The sequence below is a fragment of the Rhinopithecus bieti genome, unplaced genomic scaffold (assembly GCF_001698545.2).
Source record: "Rhinopithecus bieti isolate Rb0 unplaced genomic scaffold, ASM169854v2 scaffold_15146, whole genome shotgun sequence".
NCBI classification, from domain to species: domain Eukaryota; kingdom Metazoa; phylum Chordata; class Mammalia; order Primates; family Cercopithecidae; genus Rhinopithecus; species Rhinopithecus bieti.
Window position 1 is genome coordinate 477,434 of NW_016808195.1, and position 25,098 is coordinate 502,531.

Consider the following 25,098-nt stretch of genomic DNA (forward strand, 5'->3'; position numbering starts at 1 on the left):
AGAAGACATAAGTGGCCAATAAACATATGAAAAAATGCTCCACATCACTTATCATCAGAGAAATGCAAATCAAAACCACAATGAGATACCATCTTACACCAGTCAGAATGGCTATTATTAAAAAGTCAAAAAACAAAAAAACAAATGCTGACAAGGCTGCAGAGAAAAGGCAACACTTATATACTGGTGGTGGGAATGTAAACTGTGGAGTCCTAATTAGGGAAACGAAGGCAGGCTGATGGGAACAGAGGAAAGCACAAAGAAAAACCAGATAAGCTACAAGTCTGCCTTTCTTCATGGTCCAGGACACATAGCCCTCCTGCACAAATTACTCGCAATCTTCCTGCACCCAGCTATCATCAGACCTTTAGCTAATACAAAAAATTGCAAGTTAGTTCACTGCAACCTTGGTGTTATCGATACTGCACAAGCCCTATTCAGCACACAGCGCAGCACCGTTCTATTAAATCTCCAGCAAGCTTTTGTTTCTTTGCAGTCAGCCCCTCTTCTGCTGATTCTGCCCATTGCCCCTTTCAACATATTTTCATACTCTCTAATAAGGTTGCCTTTCTTTACCTATAACCGTCTTGGTAATTTCTTTTACCCCTGTGCTACTGGCCCAGATAGTCACTGCTCACCTGTGATATAAACTAGTTTAACCACTGTGGAAAGCAGTTTGGGGATTTCTCAAATAATTTAAAACAGAACTGCCATTCAACCCCACAACCCCATTACTGGTATATATATCCAAAAGAAAACAAATCGTTCTACCAAAAAGACACATGCACTTACATGCTCATCACAGCACTATGCACTATGCACAAAGACACGGAATCAGCCTAGGTGCCCATCACTGGTGCACTGGATACGGAGAATGTGGTACATATACACCATGGACTACTACACAGCCATAAAGAAGAAAGAAATTATGTTCTTTGCAGCAACATGGATGCAACTGGAGGCCATTATCCTAAGCAAATTAATGCAGGAACAGAAAACCAAATGCCACATGTTCTCACTTACACATGGGAGCAAAACATTAAATACTCATGGACATAAATACAGGAACAATAGAAACTGGGTACACCTAGGGGAAGGAGGGAAGGAGGGAAGGAGGTGAGCGAGGGTTGAAAAACTATTGGGTACTGTGCTTAGTATCTGGGTGATGGGATTATTCATAATCCAAACCTCACCGTCAGCCAATATACCCAGGCAACAAACCTGTGCATGTACCCCCTGAATCTAGAATAAAAGTTGGAAAAAATTAAATTAAATTAAATTACAGTTGTACACAGACACACAAATAAATAATAAAATACCTAGGTTCTGTGATATCACACTCTCCTCGTATACCTGTTTTCTGGTATTCTTTAGTTTCCTTCACCAGTACTGTTTTCCGCCAGGCCCTTAAAGATTGATGTTCTTCTTGGTTCTGTTCTTGAGCGTGTTCTCTCCATACACTCCCATAAACTCCCTCTGCTCTCTCAACCCCTCGTGTAGCTGCAACACTCACCTCTATGTTGGCTCTCAAGTTAGTGCCTCCATACTAAATCTCTCTTTTGATCTTGAGAGCCACCACTCTCTCTTGTCTGAATGTCTGAAACAATTTCCTTGCTTCTATCTTTTCTCCAAAACTTGACTCCATCATCTTGCACTGCAGCCAGAGTGATCATTTTAAAATGCAGCTCTTGCCATGTTACTACGTCTTGTAATGACTTTCCATTGTTCTCATGATAAATATAAACTTTTTGACAGATCTTAAAAATCCTTCACAGTCATGTCCCTATAAAGCTTTCCATCCTTATTTTATTCCACTTCCCCTCTTCCATGAAATATGGTAGCTTGATTGCTTATACAAGTGCCTCCAGAAAAAAATGCCCTGAATGCATTCATTAATGTTGCATAATGTCGAAATGTTGCTAAAAGTAAAAGTATCTGGCTTCAAAATAAAATAAAATTAAAATTAAAACTTTTAGAAAACAAAAATATTGAGAACAAACTTCAAGGCAAGAAGGTAGGAGTGGCCAGCACCCCTCTCACTCCCATCCTGCACTCTTCTCTGATTTTCCTCCCAGCTTCCCCCTTGCTGGTTCTCTAGTTCTATGATAGCACTGTCTGAAGGTTCCAGAGGGCTTTCCACATGCTTGGGAACAGGTAAACAACCAAGGGAAAAGGATCTCTAATGCTTTCTAAAGCAAAATTCCGGACTAAGCTTGTGAGGCCAGAAGCATCTACCAGCCCACATCCTATCCTGTGGGGAGACTGTCTGCCAGCTGGGTCACCGTCCCAGATGGTGACTTGCGATGGTGTCACAGTCTGGATGGTGACAGCCACAGCTTGGTCTCCACATCCTAAGGCACTACTTATTGGCCCACCTTCTGAGAATGAAGAAACAGGCCCCAATAATGCAGAAGGCACAGTCTCTAGGGGAGGACTCTAAGTGCTTTACGTGTATCATGGCATTTAATTCTAGCAACGATTCTATGAGGTAGGAACTACTATGGCTTCCATTTTACAGAGGGAGAAACCAAGGCACAGAAAGATTATGTACTCAAGGTCACAAATACACTCTTCCCAAGATCACTGTGGAAACAAACTGGGATTCTTCATGCATTACATTAATAAGATACAAAGAACCAAAGAAGGGTTGTGTTTTTTTTATTTGTTTGTTTTCATTTTAAGCTAGTTTGCACAAATCTATTAGCAGCAGATAATATATTAATATATTACCTTCCCAAGGGGCTCATTAACCCAATAAATATTGATTGAGCATCTACTATTGCACCCTAGATAGGGATGCAGAGAGAAGGTTCTAGAACCTCCATGACTCAGAAGGCCTCCCCCTCCTACCATGTGGCCCTGGACCAACCGCACCACCTGGCTTTGTCTTCAAGCTAAGGTATACCTTCCAGACAGCACCTAGTGCAGTAGGAAGGGCCTGCCTTGATAGGGCCCTCTATTCTTTGCAGGACTGTACTGTAGCTCTCTGCCTAGTCTTTTATCTGCCTCTTGAGTCAATGATAAATTCTCAGGTCCTTGTTCCACTCAACACCACCTTTGCTGTCTTTGCCTGCCCTGCATCAAGCTTTTTCTTCCCCACCCTCCCTTCCTTCTCTCATTCTAATTCCTGGACTCCAGAGCCAAGTCCACAATCAGTCACTTTGATAGGATCGTAAGTGGGCAAGTCCCAGGAAAGTCCCTGGATGGTCCTACTTTCCTTTCCCTTTTCATGGGGCAATCCTTTTCTTCGACTTTTTAGGGGCATTTCAGGGGCGTCCAGAAAGACCGAGTGATGTAGTGATGTACCGAGTGTAGCATGATGGTACATATGGGGAGATACTGGGATTCGGGCCAGCTCGTGCTTGTCAGCTTAGAAAGGGACTCCTCTTTGGGAGTTGGGGCCATTTTCTTCATGTGTGAACTGAGAAGGCCGGTCAAGACGTTCCCTGATCATTCTCACCATCATGTTCAAGTGATCTTCTTAGGTGCTCAGATAGACCAAAGGGGAGGGAGTAGGGTGCTCTGGGCAAAACCAGAGTTTCTCATGAGCAGGGTGGGCACCCCCCTCTATGGTACAATTCCAGGGGTGAAAAGACCTCCCACCTTTCCCCCTGAAGCTCCTCCCTTCTCTGATACCAGAAGCTGTCTCGTGATATCATTTTGGGAAATAAAATCAATTTAAAATGCAGTATCATTACAGAACCTTAGCTTTAAGGATCCTTAGCTCATGAGGACAATTCACCTTGAGTTTGCATAAGAAAATGTTCACCATGATGTGAAGCTGGCAGTTGCCAGGGGTCATAAATAAGATAGCATTTTGGGGAATATCAGTGAGAAAACTTTAGCTTAGAAACAGTGTTTGCCTTTTTCACTGCTATATGCTTGGTGTATCCATGGCCATCTTCTGTCTTAAGCCCATCCACTTTATTTACAAACAAATGAAAAACAAGACTCAGCTTTGGATGAAGGAAGGCAGAGAGAAGTTCTGGGAAGGACCTTTTGCTTTTGGCAGAGGGGAACAGAACCTACCCGTGAGGGCAGGACTCTGATCTAAGTGCCCATGTAAAACTTATGAAAAGTAAAACCCATTTCCTTCTTGTTAGGGGTTTATGATAAAGTAACTGCATGCGAATAACAGAAAAGCAAGACTGAACACGCAATGCATTTCTAAAGCAATATGAAGGACATACATGGCAGAGGCAGAGTTTAATTTGGGCAACAATGAAGTAAGAGAAAGAATTGAAAATACTCCCGGAAAAGGTAGATTTTAAAGGGTGGATCAACAAGTGAAGATGGCATTCCTGGTGGAGAACCAGGCACAAGTGAGGGCACGAGGTGGGGAACAGCATGCCATCTTGTCTGGTCCAGCAGTTGAAATGTGTTGTCAGGCAAGGTGGGAAGTGGAGACTAGAGAATTAAATCAAGTCTTGATGGTGGAGGGCCTGGACTATCGGGTCAAGGCTGTGGGATTTTATCCTGAAGACAACAACTGATGTGTGAGAGGGAGGGGAGCATCGTGCTTAAGAGTGTGGTCTGTCTGGCACCATGCAGCTGCCCTTGCTTCCAAAATAACATCATTTACTTAATGTCTCTGAGCCACAATCTCCTCATCTATAAAAGGTAGATGATCCTAGTCTTATTTTACATACTCTTGGTGAAGATTCAATAAAGCAATGCACGCAAATGCTTGCACAGGGTCGGCCACACATTAAGCATTTACTAAATGCTCATTTTTAACTTTAAAGGTTCTGACATGGGAAGTGATAAGATCAAGTCTTGTCTCAGGATGCCATTGAAAGTAATGGCGAAAACCACATGCCAAAAACCTGCATGCCAAAATAATTAGGTTTGTGCAAAGTCATTGAAGTTTTGCCATCAAAAGTCATGGAAAAAACTGCAATTACTTTTGCACCAACCTAATTGTTTTGGCATGCAGGGGGAGGCTGATCTAGATTTTGGGACCAGCCAAGGAGAAGCATGGGACAAATTGGGCCCAGGAGGGATACCACAGTGGAGAGTCCTGGGAACAGGCAGTCAAGGGAAGAAGAGTTTGCTTTGCTTCTCTTAGAGGAAGCAGCTTCTCTTCTTGAGGGAGAGTAGAAAGAACCTCAGAGGGTCCAGAGTATCACTCAGGAGCTACTCAGCCACAGGGGCAAGGATAAAAGCAACAGCTTGGACAAAGTCCTGGAGGCAGGATGGGATGTGTGGAATAGCCACATCAATACAAATACAATTGCTGAACACCAATGCAGTATCCTGGTACCAACACTAAAGGTGTCCAGAGGGTGAGATTGGCACCCTATGTACTGTACTTGTCTCATTTATACCAAAGCCTGCAATGTCCTCCTTGGCTCATCTGTTTGTACAGATTCTACTTCTCCCTGCTTAAGTCACACGTCCTCCTTGAGACCTTTCCCAACAACTCTAGCCTATACTGAGCTCTCCCTTCTCTGAACTCCAGAAGTGCTTGAGGCAGACTCACTCTGTTCAGCAGCTAGTTGTTCTTTCAACTACAAAACAGGAGAATAAGTACATAGAGGTTTCTCATGTACATTAAATGAAACAATCCTTGTAATGCACTCAGCATAGTACCTGCTGCCTCATCAGTGCACAATAAACATTGGCACTTCTGCTGTTGCTCCTCCTTCTGCTTCACACTGATATTATTATGATGTCCTAAACACATATGGTAGATGACATCCTTGGAAACAACACACTCCGGGAGACAGGGGTGCGTGGGCCATAGCTGTTATGCCCACTCTTTCTCTCCCACTCAGGAAAACATTCTAGAGAACCAAGTGAATGAATATGACGTTATTATTGCGATAACCTTGAATCCACTCTAATTCATGTTTGTTTTTTAAATCATCTGTCAATATTGGTACTTTAGCTTCATGAGTCACAAATTCTTTGTGGTACAACTCATAATATATTGTGACTCACCAATGTGCCGTGCCATGAAGGTAAGAACTTCTGCTTGAAGTATTAACCTATGTTAGTGCAGCCTTCCTGGCTAGACTGCACACTCAATGAGAACAGGGATCCTAGTTGCGACCCTGTTCCCTGTCATGGGTACACAGCACAGTGCTTGGCAACTAAGCTCTTGATTGTTATGTGCTGTTGTACTGATACCTAATAGCACTTTTAGAAAGGTATTGGTTGCTCAAAGCTGGCACCTTCAGAGTTATATCTAATTCTGCCCAATTCCTGTGAAAATCTCTGTGAAGGGAGAACATTTCATCAGGACTTTTCTGTACATTCACCAGAACTTTTTGGGGTGCAGGTGACAGAAACCTAATTGAAACTTCCCTCAGCAAAAAAGGCATAAATTGTTTCATATAACCGAAAAGTTAAATCCAGGTAAGGCTGAATCCAGATGCTCAAATCATATAGTGTAAATGTGTTTCTCTCAGTTCCTCAACTCTGCTTTTCTTCTGAACTGTATTTTCTAGCATGTTCTACGCTGCTTGTGGGAAAGGTAAGACACCAATGGCTCCAGGCTCATATTTCATCAGCTTGACAACAGCCAGCAAAATCCTGTCACTTTCCTAATCACTTCAGCAGAATCCCAGAGCTGACACTCACGAATGCAGAATGGGTCGAGCCATGTCTATAACTGAAAACTTCCTGTGACTTAGTTTGACCAGATATAAATCACATGCTCAGCTTAGGGCTGGGGTAGAACACATACTATCTAAAACAACAGGTTTGGGAGTTCAGCAAGGATGATTTCCCAAAAGATAATCTTGATGCAGTTCCTAGAGGTAGAAAAAATGGATGCTGGGCAGACAAATATTTTCAACATTTGGTAAGCCCGGGTGAGGCATAATGGTTATGTGTAGAAGCAAGAACAACCGTTTCCATGTCAACTGCTGTCCCCATGGTGAGAAAGACACTGACCCATTGCATCATCTGTGGACAAAGGGTGGCCTTTGCAGACAGCTCTGCGCCTTGACTTTGGTGCCAGCATTGTAGAGCTGCAGTTCCAAGGCCCTCGCAAACAGAGACTGATCCCATCAGAATGAAGAGAAGTTGATGGCATCTGCTGAGCTTCATAGAGAAGGGCTTTGCATGTGAGTGAGCCTGGCTTACATAACCAAATGGGGGGACATCTGGAAACAGCTGCTAGCCAGTTAGCAAGAAGGTGAACACACATTGTCCTGGTGTGATTAGTCTGTCTCAGGAATAGACTTCTCACGGGGCCCTAAAGAAGACAGTAACTTCTTACCCCATCCCACCTCCATGCCTGGCTTTCTCTTGTTCATGGCTTTCCATTCTCTGTAAACTAGAGCTGATCCTGGCCAAGATTACCACTGTCTATGACTATGGAGAAATGTGCAAGGTGAAGTTTTTCTTGGCCAGTGTGCTCTTTAAGAGAAAAAATTACGATGACTGAAAGACAAGTCTTACTATGCAGACACCTTTTGTCTACATAGACACGAAAGTGTCTACATGGAAGACTTATGGGTTTTTCTGCTAGAGAACTGGACTGAGTGGTCCTAATGGATGTTGCTGATGTTTTACAATAATCCATTAATAGTGATTCGTGGGCAGAACAAGAACCACTAAATTTTAGGATAACAAAGCAAGAAATGACCCTAGCAATCATTACGACTCTATAAGATTTATGAGTTCATCAGCTGAATCTGTCTTGTTCAGTGCTATATTCCCAGTGCCCAGCACTCTGGCATTCTGGCACTCCATCTAGCACTCTGGGAATTCCACCACACCTCTTTACTACGTTCATAGCAGACATCACTAATCAATCACCATGCTTTTTCCCACTGATAGGGGGTATGTCCTCAGAATCATTTCTCAACATGGAATTCCAAGAATCTAATGCCAGTCAATCAATAGTGACACATAAACCAAAACTGATTTTTCATTCCTGATTAATGGCTTCTCAAAAGTCTGTAGGGTCTTAAGGACAGACAATTTTTTTTTCAACCATGTAGCTTCCATTTGGGAGAAGCCAGAAACATAAGCAGTTTTCTTGATCATATTGAATGTTGGCTTCTTCAGGCTTTAAAGTTTGTACAGAACGAGTTCATTTTATACCTGTAGCATCACTTCTCAGAAGAAATTCAAAAATCAGATGTTGTATGGCATAAATTAAATTGTAGAAGCTGTATATGCTTTCCGTTGAATATTAACTCCTTAGTAAACTGTAGGATAATAATTAACATGTGTAAACCAGTCTATTTCAGAGAAAGGTTAGAGATTTAGGTGCTAAAGAACATCCCCAGGAGTTCTTTTCCCTCCTTTGGTGCTGGCCATTTAGTATTTCAAGTGGTGGAGAAATGGCACTCAGAAAGAAGTGCTCACTCAGGGAGCACACTCCCTCCCTTTGAGATTTCAGCCTAAGTGGCACTAGGAAGTAGTCAGTCATGGACAATGTGGGCTCCTGCAAATAACTCTACAAGTTAAATTGACTTTGTATGTAACAGGAACATACCACTGGAAGACATTTATTCAAATAACCCATTGTGCATGGTCCTGGATGCAGCCACAAAGATCTTTAGCAGGCTTGTCAAATTACTGTAGTAACAGGAGTAAGAAAGGGACTGGATAACTTATATAATTGAAGCTGCCAGATGATCAAAAACTCTTTTGTTGAATTGGACTAATAGGTTTCTGATCAGCATTAGTCCTAGTGAACAAGCACTACTACTACATATACTAGCAATAAGATAGTGCTTCTAATATCTGACCATTAAATTCAAAAGAAGAAAAAGGAAAGAGCCATTTCAAGGCAGGTTGACTTAAAGGCTATTATGCAAATTCCACAGACATATAAATAAAACCTACTAATCCAGAGGCTCTCTAAGCATCATTGGGCTTTAAGGGACAATCAGTCATTCCCTACTAGAAAGAGGCAAAAACACCTAATGTCAGTCTTTGTTCTTGGGCGTTTTTAGAATGATCTGGTGATTGAGCATCAGTCAGCAGCAGGGCTCAGTAGCAAGTTTCTGACTTGAATCAGTGGTTGGGCTTTGTGCATTTCTAACCATCAGACAGAACTCACCTTTACATCTGTGTTAGCAACTGATGCAATTGTGTTTATGCTAGAAAGGAGCAATTTGAGTAGATTTCAAGACTTTGAGAGAAAATTAGCCTCTGAACTCAGCCTCTTTAGAATGAGTGGTCCTACCCAGCTTATGAAGAATGGATGTGGGTGGGGTAATCATGAAAGAGTGGTTTATAACTTGGTTTTGGTGTCAGATGAGAGCATATTCCAGTTCTCCTATTGAATACATTATTTAATAGGAGATTAAATAATGTCTGGCATTGAATACATTATTTAAGTTGATTCTTAGCCTTTTCTATTTATAATTAGGAGCACAGCATCATCTCTTGGTTCTTTATTAAAATGGAAATGATAGTAGCATTCTTATAAAGATTAAATATAAAAAATAGCATTTAAGGTGCTTAGTTATATGGAACATCTATGAAGTTACACTATGTTCTGGGACATAAAACAAGTCTTAATACATTTAAAAGGATACCAATGATACAATATGTTTTCTGACCAAAACAGAATTAAATTGGAGATCAATAACACAAAGATATCTATAAAATCCCCCAAATATTTGAAAACTGTATAAAACACAGCTTAATAATCCTTGGATTAAAGAGGACATCAGAAAGAAATTAAGGAAGTATTTTGAACTGAATGAAAATGAAAATAAGGAATGAATTTATGAGATGCTGCTAAAGCAGTATTTAGGAGAAAATTTATAGCACTAAGTGCCTATACTAGAAAATAAAAACAACAATGAGACACCATCTCACACCAGTCAGAATGGCTATTACTAAAAAGTCAAAAAATAACAGATGCAGGTGAGGTTGTGAAGAAAAAGAAACACCTATACACTTTTGGTGGGAGTGTAGATTAGTGCAACCATTGTGGAAAGCAGTATGACAATTCCTTAAAGAGCTAAAAACAGAACTACCATTCTACCCAGCAATCCCATTACTGGGTATATACCCAGAGGAATACAAATCATTCTACCATAAAGACACATGCATGTGTATGTTCATTGCAGCACTATTCACAATAGCAAAGACATGGAATCAACCTAAATGTCCATCAATGGTAGACTGGATACAGAAAATGTGATACATATACAACATGGAATACTGTGCAGCCATAAAAAAGAACGAGATCATGTCTTTTGTAGGAACGTAGATGGAGTTAACGGCTATTATCCTCAGCAAACTAACACAGGAAAGGAACAGAAAGCCAAATACTGCAAAGTGGGAGCTAAATGATGAGAACTTATGAACACAAAGAAAGAAATAATAGACACTGGGGTCTACTTGAGGGTGCAGGGTGGGAGGAGGTAGAGGAACAGAAAAGATAACTACTGGGTACTGGGCTTAATTTCTGGGTGATGAAATGATTTGTACAACAAACCCCCATGCCATGAGTTTACCTATGTAACAAACCTTCACATGTGCCTCCAAACCTAAAACAAAAGTTAAAAAAAAAAAAAAGAAAAGAAGAAAGTTCTCAGATCAATGACCTGAGAGTCCACCTGAAAAAAAAAGAACAAACAAAAAAAAGAGTATGTTAAGCCCAAAGAAGCAGAAAAAAGGACACAATAAAAATCAGTGAACATGTCAATGAAATAGAAAAACAATACAGGAAAATCATTGAAATAAAAAACTAGTTCTTTGAGATCAATAAAATTGATAAACCACTAAACTGAGTAGGAACAAGAAGACATTAATTATAAAAGATCAGAAATGAGAAAAGTGACAGAATTACAGATTCTACAGATATTGAAAGAATAATAAGAGAATATTTTGAATACTATGCCTGTAAAATAAATGATATATTCTTATAAATTTGACAAAAAATGAAATGGACAAATTTATTGAAAGATACAATCTATCAAAGATAACTCAATGATAAATAGCCTGAATTTGTAGTTAACAACCTTCCCACAAAATGCACAAAACAAACAAACAAAAACCCCACCAAATTCCAGGCACAGATAACTTCCTTGGAATCCTATCAAAAATATAATAAATAATACACAAACTCTTCCAGGAAGATGAAAAGAATACTTACCAACTTATTCTATGAGCCTACCATTAAAAATGATATTATAAGAAAATTATAGACCAATATTCTTGAAGATCATAGAGCAAAAAATCTTAACTAAAACAGTAAATCAAATTTCAATGAGTATAAAAGGGATAGTATATTATTGATACGGCTCTGATGAGTGGAGAATACCAGGTTCTTCATCTCTAGTGGAATTAGAAAAAAATGACACGGACACATGTTGAGTAGTTTTAAGGAGCAAGGAGTTTAATAGGCAAGAAAGCAGGCGGAAGAAGGAAAGAAGCTCCCCTGTACAGAGACAGAGGGAGGGGGGCGCCAAAGCTGAGAGATAGAACTCCACTTTCAGGTAGTATCAGCCAGCTACATTCCATGGCGGGAGGAGGCAGTGTTTGATTTGCATAGGGCTCAGGGGATTGGTTAGACCAGGCATGTCATTCATGTAGCCCTCGGAAAAAACTGGCCCCCCCACCCTAGTCTTTTAATATGCAAATGCAGGGCACCATGATGTTCCATACATACGAGGATGTGTGGGGGTGGCCATGCTGCTAGGCACATATGGGGGCAAGGGCAAGAAGACAAAGGTGGAAATAGCCATGTTGGGTAGACCCAGTTTCTAAAGATTGGCATTTGCATATCAAAAGTTGCCTGCCTGGGTCTAAGAGACAGGACTTTCATGCTAGACAAGAGCTGTGAAAAATCTTCCAAGGACTCTGCTTTTCCTTTCTATCTGCCTAAAATAATTTCTTAATAATTCGTACCTCATTATGACCAAGTAAATTACATTATTCTGGATTTTATCCAAGATATGCAAAATTGGTTTAACATTTGAAAAATCAGTCAATGTAATTCACCATATTAACAGACGAAAAAATAAATACACACACACACACACACACACACACACAAAACCACCAAAATGTAGAAAACACTTAACAAAAAATAATGTATATTTATGAAAGAAAAAAATTTCTTAGCAAACTAGAAATTTGCTCAGGAAATCTGCTCAGGAAAATTCCTCAACTCAATAAAAGGCCCATAAAACACCTATTTTGTATGCAACAATAATAAAATTAAGTGAAAGTTTGAATGCTTTCCCCTCTATAACCAGAAACAAGAAAAAAGATGTCCATTCTTGCTAGCTCTATTCAAATTGTACTGATGTTTTAGCTAATAAAATAATAAGAAGAAATAAACAGTATATAGAATAGAAAGGAAAAAGAAAGCTGTCTTTACTCTCAGGTGATATAATCATCTACATAGAAAATCCTCTAAACCTACCAAAAAGTTACTAGAAGTTGTAAATACAAACATGGTTTCAGGATGGAAAATCAATATAAAAGATTACATTTATATATCATGGCAGGAAACTAAAATTAAGAAACTATGTCACTTATAGTAGAACAAAAAATATGAAATAGGAATTATATTTGCCAAAATATGTGTAAGATGTACACTGAAAACTGCAAAACACTGTTAAAAGAAATTAAACACCTATAAATGGAAATATATACAATGTTCATGGATCAATGAAGATGATGCAATATTCTCCCCCAATTAATCAACAGTTTTAGTGCAATCCCAATAAACATCCTTGCAGAGTTTACTGTACAAATTTACAAGCTAGTTATAAAATCTATATCAAAATGCAAAATACCTAGGATAGCTAAAATAACTGTAAAAAAACAAAGTTGGAGGGTTAACACTATCTGATTTGAAAACTTCTAAATATACAGTGATCTAGTCAATGTGATGTTAGTGTCAAGACAGATAAATCAAACAGAAAAGAGTCCAAAAATAGACTCAACAGGCATATGGGCAACTGATTTTTGGTAAAGGTGCAAAGGCAATTCAGTGAAGAAATGATAGTCTTTTTAACAAATCATGGTGGAACAGTTGAGCATCTGTATGGAAAAAACAAAGACAGAACTTCATCCATCTCTTGAACCATATACAAAAGTTCACTCAAAATGAGTCATAGGCCTAAATGAAAAACCTAAAACTATGAAACTCCTAGAGGAAAACATAGGAGGAAATTTTTGTGACCCTAGATTGGGCCAAGATTTTTTTAGGTGCAACACCAGAAGCACAATTCATGAAAGAAAAAGTTGATTCATTGTATTACATCGAAATTAAAGACTTTTGCTCTTTGAATTACATGGTTAAACAAGCCACAGAATGAGAAAAAATATTTGTAAATTACATATCTGACAAATAATTGTATTCAGAATATATACAGAACTCTCAAACCCAGTAATAAAAAAAAAAACTCAACAAAATAAAGAAACCTTTTGCATTTATAAAAAAGTATATAAAAGGTTTGAACTGACACTTTACCAAAAAATATACATGGATGACAAATAAGCACAATACAAAAATGTTCAACATCATTAAGTAAATGCAAATAAGACAATAAGATACCACTCTACCCCTGTTAGAATGACTGCAGTTAAAAAGACTGATCATAGTAAGTATTGCCAAAGACAGAAAGCAACTGAAGTTCTCATACACTGCTGGTCAAATGGCCCAAGTACATTGGAAAATCTGTTTGGCAGTTTCTTAAATAGTTAAACATATGCCTACCCCATGTCCCAGCCATTGTACTCCTAGGTATTTACACAAGAGATATGAAAGCATAGGTCCATACAAAGACTTGTGCATGGGCCAGGTGCGGTGGCTCACGCCTGTAACCCCAGCACGTTGGAAGGCCGAGGTGGGTGAATCACCTGAGATCAGAAGTTTGAGACCAGCCTGGCCAACATGACGAAATCCCACCTCTACTGAAAAAAGAAAAAATAAAAAAATTAGCTGGGCATGGTGGCACGTGCCTGTAGTCCTAGCTACTTGGGAGGCTGAGGCAGGAGAATTGCGTGGACCCAGGAAGTGGAGGTTGCAGTGAGCCAAGATCGCGCCACTGCACTCTAGCCTGGGCGACAGATTGAGACTCTGTCTCAAACAACAACAACCAAAAACAAACAAACAAACAAACATACAAAAACTCCACAAAACCTTGTGCATGAATGTGTATAGCAGATTTATTTGTAATAGTCCAAACCTGGAAGCAACCCAAATTTTCATCATCAGATGAAAAAAATAAAGAAAATTGTGTTTTACATTGAAATGCTACTCAACAAAAAAGCAATGAACTACCAATATACACAGCAACATGAATGAATCTCAAAATCATTACACTGACTGAAAAAGAAAGACAAAAACGGGATTTATTGTATGACTTCATTTATTTGAAATTCTACAAAATGGAAACTAATATATATTAATAGCAGATCAGTGATTGTCTGGGAATAGCAGGAGATAGGATGGAGTGGACAGAGGGATTATAAAGGACAAGCAGACTCTTGGTGGGAATGGGTATGTTCATAATGATGCTTGTCATAATAGTTGCATAAGTGTATACATAAGTCAAAGTTTATCAGATTGTACACTTTGAACATGTAGTTTGTTACATGTTGACCATATCTCAATAATGCTGTTTTGATTTTTTTAAAACGTGTTCAGCACATGGTAATTGCTTTCTTTTGCTTCCAGTTCTCTGACTGGCTTTGTTTTGTATCTTTCCTGATGAATCTCCAAAGCATGGATAGCTCTGACTTCACAGGCCAAATGGATTTAATGTCTCCAATCAAACTCTGATCCACTAATAGTGGCTGCCTATACCACTGCATTGAGCAGTGTAGACAGAATAATGGCCCCCAAAGATGACCATATCCTAAACCCTGGAGGACAAAAGGGACTCTACAGATGTGATTAAAGTTAGGGATCTGGAGATGGGTAGGCAATACTGGATTATTCAGTAGTCCTTAAAAGCAAAGAACACTTTCTGGCTGTGGTCAGAGAGAGAAAGCAGTGTGGGAAGGGTGTGGCAAGTTGTTGCTGGCTCTGAGACTTAAGGGGCTATGTGCATGGACCAAAAAGAGGCCTCTGGAAGCTAAAAAAGAAAAAAAAAAAAAGGCAAGGAAAATAGCTTCTTTTTGGAAGTTCTAGAAAGAAAGGCAACCCTGCTTGATTTTAGCCCAGTGAAACCTGTATTGGACTTCAGACCTATAAATCTGTAAGATAATAAATCTGTGTTATTATAATCCACCAAGTTTGTGGTAATTTGTTATAGCAGCAATAGAAAATTAATCCAAGTAGCAAAGAATATCGTCATTGGTTAATTATGTCTACCACTAATACCACAGGGGAAAGAAGCATGTGTGCTGCCTGTCTGCCATCTTGGTTCTCTGTTGAAGGTATACTGGCAGTGGCAGCTATGGAGGCACCTTCATTTATGGTGTCTACTGTGTGCCAGCCTCTACATGAGGTTCTTTGCATATGTTCCTTCAGTCATTTTTACACCAGTCCTTTCATGAAGTAAGTATGACTTCCTCCTTTGAGAGATGAGGATCAGAGAATTGAGACCTTACCTAAGTCCTTAATTTCAAATGCTGTTTTTTATTCCTCCTTGCTTGCAAACAAAGCAGGAAACCTCAATAGAATATAGGTGAACTAGGTTTCAAGTGTTGATGGAAAACAAGAACAAACACAGATGAAGAGCCTTTGTCTTGGAACAATACTTGTGGCCCTGGGAGTGGTGCACCTAGTGTTATTAGCACAGCTGGAGATCCTAGAAGTATCTTGGGAGTGGGGAAGGAACAATACATTTCTAATATTTGGTAATTATCATGAATCTGCTTGTTTACAGTTAAAATTCAGCACAGAGGAATACCACTTATTTTCTCTCTCAGCACGGTATGTGTGACGCATCCAGCCAGCTGCCGCATTGGGCTCCTGGCCCCTCTGGGAGTGGGGACTTGTTTATGCCCCTGCTGAAGAGGCTGCACTGCCTGCATCCTTCCTGCCTGTTCACTGTCTTCCAAGATTGCTCCAGGCAGCCATGCTGCGGACAGCACTACTGAAGTCTTTTTCTTGGAGTGAAATTGCAACATCATGTGTTGGGGCAAGTGAGGGAGCAAGACCCCAGATAACCTTCAAAACAGAGCTGTGGAACCAGGCCAGGCCACTGTCATTTGCCATTGCACAATTTTTCTTTCAAAAAAAAAGTTAGCGAGTTGGGGAAGCGTAGGGAAAGGTTGAGGGCCTGGGTTCAGCACTGAATAATTCCATGACTTAGGCTTTCTGAGCCTTAATTTTTTTCACTTATAATGTGAGAGTAATAACAGCACCTCACATGGATACAACAGTGGCTACCATTTACTAAGCATATATTATGTGTCAGGCACTGAGCTAAAAAGTTCGCATGCAAATCTCATCCCAATATTCTTATGAAAGACAGACCGTTGCCCCTAGAGATGAGAATACAGAGGCTCAAAGAGAATTAGTTACTTGCCCAAATTCACACAGTAGTAAAGGAAACTAAGCAAGACGCTTGACTCTAGTACTCAGAGAACTTTACTGCCATGGTAAAGGACTTAGCATAGCACCTTGCACATAGTATATGTTCAGTAGGTTTTAGCTAGAGATACATTGGCTTTAGTGTTAGTATTCAGTATTAGTTTGGCTCTCAGGTCCCCTTAACCTCACTCCTTTTATTACTTGTTTACAGTAAAATAAAACACAGGTATAGAAACCCTTGCAAAAACTGCTGTCTGGCTCAATGAGTTGTTATATGACACACACCATTTTAGCCACCACCAGGTCAAGAAATAGAACTTTCCAAGCCATCCCAAAGCCCACCATGGCCCCCATCAAATCACAGCCATCAACCAAAAGTAACCACAGTCTTGACTTTTGTGGGAATAACTTTGTCGGACTTCCCTTTCATTTCATCACCCAGTGTGTGTCCCTAGACACTATAGTTTATTTTTTGGTATATGTCTTGTGTGTCTTTTAATTTACAGACATCCATCCCCACCTCAACCCCTCCCCCAGTTCATTCTTTCTTTCTTTCTCTCTCTTTCTTTCATTCCTTCTTTCTTTCTTCCTTTCTTTTTTGAGACACAATCTCGCTCTGTCACCCAGGCCAGAGTGCAGTGACATGATCTCAGCTCACTGCAACCTCCGCCTCCCTGGTTCAAGCAATTCTTGTGCCTCAGCCACCCAAGTAGCTGGGATTACAGATGTGCCCCACCACACCAAGCTAATTTTTGTATTTTTAGTAGAGACAGGGTTTCACCAAGTTGGCCAGGCTGGTCTCAAATGCCTGACCTCAAGTGATCCACCTGCCTCAGCCTCCCAATCTGCTGGTATTACAAACATGAGCCACCCCACCCAGCCAGTTCTTTCTTTTTCTTACAATTTACCTGGCTTGCTTTCTGGGATTTTCTCACTCTTCCTCCCCACCCCTCTACTTGTAACTGGACTTCTTTTTCTTCATCTCTGTTGTCTGTATCCTGCTCAGTTTTTATTCTACTCCCAGCAGTTTTTCCTTGTGTGAGCCCACGTCCTAGAAGGGACACCAAGGTGTCAGTTTTGGGAGTTCATAGGGGCTAAATTGCTCCAGATCCTCCACCTTTTTCTCAGATCCCTTATGCTCCCCAGCTGATGGCTCAGGCAAAATGCCTCCTAGTTTTAGCTGCCACTCTCAAATTGCTTCATGCATTCTGCAGTACGTTCTTGCTCCTGTTTTGATTTCTCCTGTTATCAGGTCTACCAGATACCCATTGCTTCCCTTCCGTCTGCATGCACAGACACCAACACTGTGTCAGTATTGGGGAAGCTGCTGCTTTATCCCCACAGTCTGTATCTGGGATTCATGGAAATATCTTGCCATTTTTTATTTTATTTCATTATGTATTTTCTTTGTTTTTATGTGGATATCAGGTAAACTGAAATAGGATACTACCAACGCTCTCATCTACCAAAGTCTAGAACTTTTGATTCTTCTTTGATCACAGGATCCTGTTCAGATCTTGCTTCTCCTTGTGCTTGGAAGACCACCAAAGTTACCCTACAAGGACCTGCCTCATGATCCACTAAACTCTGCTTTCTATCAGTGATGATGGAAACATTGTGTTCTAGCAAGAGAGGTTCATATTCTGTCACAACAGATTTTCAACTCAATTTAGCCATGAAAGAAGCTACCAGGCAGAGAAGAGATCAAAGATCCTGTAGTAGGAGGCAGCTGGACTGGAAATTTAAGATCCCTTCCATCTCTAGTATCTTGGGGTCTCTGACAGTTTAGGAAGGACCCACCAAACATCCTCAGCTTCCTCTAATTAATCTTATCCTGAGAAAATAGTAAAAGTCTCTGGGGATTAGGCCTCTAAGCCTTTGAATATGAGATTTCCAAAGGTCACCAGAACAAGACTGGAATCCTCTACTCCCATTTTCATCATCATAGGTATGTAAGTGGTTTTATAAGAGAAGTTCCCATTTTTACTTAACTGAATTAGACACTATCCAAAGAAGTTAGCATTGCTCCTGCTTTTCATGAACTCATGGTCTGAGTCAACAGTATAAATTGCTGGTTTTTATATTTACCTCATACTTTTAAGGATCCATGAAATAATATTTGGCACAAGGAGGAAAATTCTTATATGATCATCAGCATTAATGGCTTTTCAATGAATCTTCCCATTTATAGAAAAATAAAACTTAAGTACAACAAAGAGTTTTAGGATTTTGCTGAACACCTCTCACCAGTTATATTTTGCAAAATATTCAAAACTTTTAGAATTCTGATTTTGGAGGAGGAAGAAAGGAGAAGATGTTAGCTTCTCTCTCTCTTGGCCCTTCCCTTTCCATCCTTTTCCAGAAGAAAAGAATAATCTGATGGATCTCATCTGAGGATGCCAATTAGGTCCCTATAATGTGTCCCAGAGTCACTGTGTATGTGATGTTTTGTTCTGGTTGATAAAAGACATGTTTTAGAGGCCTAGAACATTCTTTTAGACCCCTTCCTATTTTGTTCTATCAATACTTTTTCAACCACATCCTGAGGACCCAAAAGATCTGAAGGACATCTCAGGGATCCTAAAAAATATTCTTCAAATTTCATTTTTAAATACATACAAACCACTTTAAAACCTGCAATAAACAAACATACCTTCAAATGTGCCATATATCAATTTGATTGCTTTGAGTCTAACATGTACATTAATGTATCTCACACTTTTGTGTGAAAGTATATATAAATCTTGGAATAAATCTTCTGCTATCTTTTTATTAAAGAATTTCCTGACATTACAAGATAAACTGCTTTTAAAACCATATTATTATTACAACTAATCTGTTTGAGTCAGATGTTCTTAATACTGGATGTATTAGATATGTTTTGGTTGCACAAGATAGAAATCCAAATCAAACTGACCTAAAAGACAAAAGGGATATTACCGGTTTGTGTAACAGAAAAGTCTAGGGGTAACACTGGGTTAAGTTCCAGCTAGATCCAGACACTTCGGTGGTGTCCTGTGCAGTCCTGAGCCCCTGCTCATCTGGGTAGTGCTTTCATCTTGGCTGGCTTCTTCCTTTATGTAGTGCTGAGATGACCCCCAGCAACTCCAGACTGATGCCCTTCCAGCTTCAAGGCAGCAGGAAGAGCTTCTGTTTCCTGGTACTCCTGAACCCCGCCTCCCAGACCCACCTCTCTACCTGGGAGTGGGACCAACTACTCCAGAATGGCATGACCAGAATTGGGGGTGGGGAGAGGCGTGGAAAGTAGACAACAGAGACTAGGTCCACAACAGCAGTCCACTCTACTGGGCAGGCTAAACAAATTACAGGAGCACACTGGACCCCAAGACTGCACTGTCCCCATTTGATATCAGTCTTTGATTTCAAACACCTGAGTTCCCCAGAATGGCCTCATTGTTCTTATGTATTGATGGTATAGTAGGTAAACCTTATGCATTTGAATCTAAAAATAAAGTTAAGATATAAAATAGCTTTTTATCCATTTAAATACTTGGAGGTTCTACACAAGATCTGTCAAAAAAAAAAAAAGAAAAGAAAAGGGTGGGTTTGGTACCTTTAAAAAGTTGAAACTTATTGCCGTACATGCATTTACATCCAAAGTAAGTTCAGTCACTACAAAGGCTTCTTGGCCACACAAGCTTATGGTGGTAACTGTCTCTTTTTTGTGTGTTTTACTCATTTGGCTGTTGGTCTAAGTGGCTGTGAGGCAAAGGGGAAGCTTACAATCAGAAGTTCAAGTCCAGGCTTTACTCCTTACTGTCCTTCTGACTTTCCTTATCTGTAAAATGGGAACAGTGATGGCTGTTCCCATATCATAGACGATAATTAAGCCAGAAGGTTTTGAGGGAAAGTTCTTTAGAATTGGTAAATGCTTTTTGCTGCAATCAGTAAAAATCTTGCTTACTCTTGCTCCTATACCTTTTCCATGAGAACAGGCCTAGGCCAATCGGCTGGAGGATGAAACACATAGAACAAAAGCCATGTTGATCAGGCAGTCATGCCAACTGAGGTCATCCTAGACCAACGCATAGTCAGTCAACTCCCAGACATAAGAGCCTAAACCAGAAGAATTGCCCAGCTGAACCCAGCCTAAACTTCCAACTTCCAGATTTGTAAGCTAAATAAATGCTCACCATTTTAATTCCCTAAGTTTTTCCTTTGTTTTTTTTTTTTGTTTGTTTGTTTTTTGTTTTTTTGCTTTTGTTTTTTGGCATCCTGTTGTGGTCATCAATAACTATTTCACTCCCAGATAAGGAGACCAAGAATTTTGTGTTACATCTTATCCATCACTGTGTCTTACAAATAAAAGTTAATAAATATTTACTAATGGAAGTATGTTAAGGACTCTCAGCTTTTATAAGGTGTCAAATTCTGAAGTTCTTCAATTTTTCCAACCCTCTAAAGTGATATGAGAGAAGTGGAATTCCAATATTATTTAAAGCTTTCTAACATTCAGGTACTCTATGAGGTAGTTTTTTTGCAGTACTTCATTTAATCCCCACAGTATCCTTGAGAGGCATGTATGAATTTTCCCATTTTAAAGATGAAGAAACTGAGGGTAAGAGAAGTGAAGTAAGTTACCTAAGGTCACACAGCAAGAGTGGTAGAGCTGGATTCTCCCTGCAGGTAAGCCTGCTTCTCAGGCCAGTGCAATCTCTGCCACGTTTGAATGCCATACACCCCTTGCTCTAAGGGTTAGAACCACCTTACTTGACCTTTCTCTAAAACCATCTGTTTCTCCAGTGGTGTCATATTTGTTTATCTTAGATCCTAGACCTTTATTAGATTTTATTTTCTCTCATACTGAATGATAATCTATTTATTGATTAGCATACTTGTTTGATACGTTAAAATTACAAATTGTTGATTTTCTTGTATTTGTTTCTAAGAAACTTTATTCATTGTAAATAAATGAGGGAAGAAGTTGCTTTCCAAAGATCTCGAGAATCTAGCATTTTCTTAGCCCAAATTTGGCCCTTACTCTGGGTTTCTGGCCCCAATATTTGAGTTGTTCTCCTCTCCACACCCAACAGAAGTTATTTTTAAGTTGCAGTTTTATCCAAAGAGCATTTTTCAAAGAATGCCTTGGAAGGTCCTGGAGTTTCTCTTCAGCTCAAGAACTGTCCCTTGGCCCCACCCCCTCAGTCTGGGGAGTTTATTTTGGTCTATGTAAGAGTCACATGTTTTCTTTTGATGAAGTCATCTGGGTATTTTGCTTCCATGCCCTTGGTCCTATTTCCTTAAGAAAGGCTGGTCTCTCTGTGATCTGCCAGGGACAGAGAGGTGGGCACTCTTTTCTGTCAGTTAAGAAGCAGAATCACCATGAAGACCCTGCCTCTCCAACCCTAACTACACCCATGGCTTCCCCTGGGTACCCCCCAATCCAAATCCTGCTCTTTCTTCTGAGCCCAGCCCATCCCCCTCTCTGCCAAGATGAACTCCCTGACTCATGAATTTATAATAATATCCCTCTTTTCTGAATGATTAGAAAACCTAAAACACTCAATTGTCTATTTATTTAGTAGACACAGACAATCCCCAATGAATGATGATTCAACTTATAATTTTTTGACTTTACGACGGTGTAAAAGCACTATACATGCAGTACAAACCGTACTTTGAATTTTGAATTTTGACCTTTTCCCAGGCTAGCAATATGCAAGGTAATACTCTCTCATGATGCTGGGCAGCAGTGAGCCACAGCTCCCAGTCAGCTGTACCATCAGAAGGGTAAACAACTGATATGCTTCAGTGTGCTGTATCTGATAAATTACCTAAGATAGTCAACACTTTATTATGAAATAGGCTTTGTATTAGATGATATTGCCCAACTCTAGGCTCCTGTAAGTGTTCTGTGTATGTTTAAGGTTGTCAAGTCTAAGCTATGGTATTCATTGGATAGGTTTGGTATATTAAGTGTATTTTTTTTTTTTTATTTATTTCCATAAGTTTTGGGGGAACAAGTGGTTTTTGGTTACAAGAGTAAGTTCTTCAGTGGTGACTTGTAGGATTTTGGTGTACCTATCACCCGAACTGTATACACTGAACCCAATTTGTAGTCTTTTATCCCTCACCCCCTCCCACCCTATCCCCTGAGTCCCCAAAGTTCATTGTATCATTCTTATATCTTTGCATCCTCGTAACTTAGCTCCCATTCATGAATGAGAACATGTGATGTTTGGTTTTTCATTCTTGAGTTACTTTACTTAGAATAATAGTCTCCAATTCCATTCAGGTTACTGTGAATGCCATTAATTCATTCCTTTTTATGGCTGAGTAGTATTCCATCGTATATATATATAGCACAGTTTCTTTATCTACTCGTTGATTGGTGGGCATTTGGGCTGGTTCCAGATTTTGCAATTGTGAATTGTGTTACTATAAATATGCATATGCAAGTATCTTTTTTTGTATAATGACTTATTTTCCTCTGGATAGATACCCAGTAGTGGGATTGCTGGATCAAATGGTAGTTCTACTTTTAGTTCTTTAACGAATCTCCACACTGTTTTCCATAATGGTTGTACTAGTTTACATTCCCACCAGCAGTGTAGAAGTGCTCCCTTTAAGTGTATTTTTGGCTAACAATATTTTCAACTGACAATGGGTTTATCAGACCATAACCCCATAGTAAGCTGAGGAGCATCTGTACTTACTGGGTATATACATGTGCCAGGCTGTACCCTCAGAGAGCTTACAGTCTACCATAGATGAAAAACCACAAATAAATATGATACATTCAGGTGGTGACAGTAATTATTTTAAACACAATATAATGGAATGTAATAAATAGGAGGATGAGGAGGGTTACTTCAGATAGGGTGGTCAGGGAAAAGAACTCTGGGAAAGTGACATTTGCATTGAAAGGACTCTGCCTTTCCTCTGAGGGAAGAGTGACCCAGGTGAAGTATATGATAAGTGCAAATGCTGTGGGGCAGAAATTAGCCTGGTGTGAGCAGAAAGAAGGCCTGTGTGACTAGAGCAGAGAGGTAAGGGGACAGTGCAGTGGTGCAAGATAGGGTTGAAGGGGCCTATCAAGTACACCAGAGGAAGGAGTTTGGATTTTGCACTAAATGCAATGGAAGTATTGGAGGGTTTTAGGCATAGGAGGCATATCTAATTAATATTTATTTAAAAATCCCTTTGACTACTGTATGGAGACTAGAATAACTACAGGGATGCAGGAGAGTGATGGCTATTTCAGTAGAAATGCTACAGATTTGTACAAAGATAGAAGAAAGATTGTCATTTTTTTTAACCAGCTTTTCCCTACATGTAGTAATCTCCTTTCTTTGTATATTAAGTTCATTTACTTTTAAACTTGGATTGTGTCTTGTATTTTGTTCTATTACTTACAAGCCCAAGCCAGATGAGAACCAAAACAGGTACTTAGATATGTGACCAATTAACTCTGTTTAATTATTATTATTATTATTATTACTTTTTTTGTGTGTGACTGAGTCTTGCTCTATCGTCCAGGCTGGAATGCAGTGGCACGATCTTGGCTCACTGCAACCTCCGCCTCCTGGGTTCAAGTGATTCTTGTGCCTCAGCCTCCCAACTAACTGGGATTATAGGTGCCTGCCACCACGCCTGGCTAATTTTCATATTTTTAGTAGAGATAGGGTTTCACCATATTGGCCAGGCCTGTCTCGAACTCCTGACCTCAAGTGATCTATAGGCCTGGGCTTCCCAAAGTGTTGGGATTACACGCGTGAGCCAATGCGCCCAGCCAACTCTGTTTAATTTTAAATTTCTATGTATTTAGATTAGGCATCTGGTAAACCACCCCCTCCCCCAAACTATAAGTTAAATTTGGAATGCACCTTTGAAGTCTTTGGGTCTAAGTTTACATTTCAATTTGTCACCTACTAAATCTTTGCCTACCAACCTTTCTCTAGACGGATTCACAACGGAAATGCCCATGCCATTGAGACCAGTGTGAAGCAGTGTCTGCCTACTTGCAGATGCATGATTACCTGATAAAATAAATCCTGTCTTGTATACGACATTCTCCTCTGGTCTCTGTACCTTGCAGCCACTCACAATCCTAACTGATATAATTGATCACTTGAACATTGTTCAGACACACCTATACCTTCTTCCACTCTGTGAAAACAGTCAATGACCTATGGTGGGTGGGGGTGGGTGGGTTTGAGGGCTCTGCCAGACACCCTTCCAAGGATTTCACACGTTTACAAGGCAGCAGGTGACACCTGGGAAGTCTCTGGGCATTTTCAATGCCTCCTCTTCAACAATTTCCTCACTCGCTGTCAGATCTCACATCTCACCAGCAAAGCTTATTATTCAAGGTGGTAAACTCCTCCAGGTGGAGTGAGAATATCCTGACCTTTCTCTGTGAAGCGTCACTCTTTTTGTAAGCTTAAACAGTGTTGCTAATGGATGATGAGGTGATCTACTGTGCACTTTGGTTCCTATAGATTTCTCAGGTTTATTTGAACAAGTCTTTTCTCTGGTTCTGGTAGTTGGCTGGGTCAAGGAAAGGCAAGCCAAATAAAACTTCTGACAAACTTAAAGTTTCCTGTTTAGCCAGAGGGTACTTTTAGGGTAAAGGACTGTTTGATTCTTTAGTAAAAGATTTGTAGAAACAGAGGACTTTAGAGTCAGAAAAGCTCTTACAGATCATCCAGTCA

General features: G+C 39.8%; 1 long non-coding RNA gene across 1 annotated transcript; it reads left to right on the forward strand.

The window, feature by feature from the left end:
• The first annotated feature begins 6,948 nt into the window (after nucleotides 1-6,948).
• LOC108537946 (uncharacterized) lies at nucleotides 6,949-24,437 on the forward strand. The gene is made up of 4 exons (XR_001887962.1): nucleotides 6,949-7,073; nucleotides 17,926-18,371; nucleotides 20,380-20,556; nucleotides 24,346-24,437. It is a non-coding gene; the product is annotated as an uncharacterized LOC108537946 (long non-coding RNA).
• The last annotated feature ends 661 nt before the right edge of the window (nucleotides 24,438-25,098 follow it).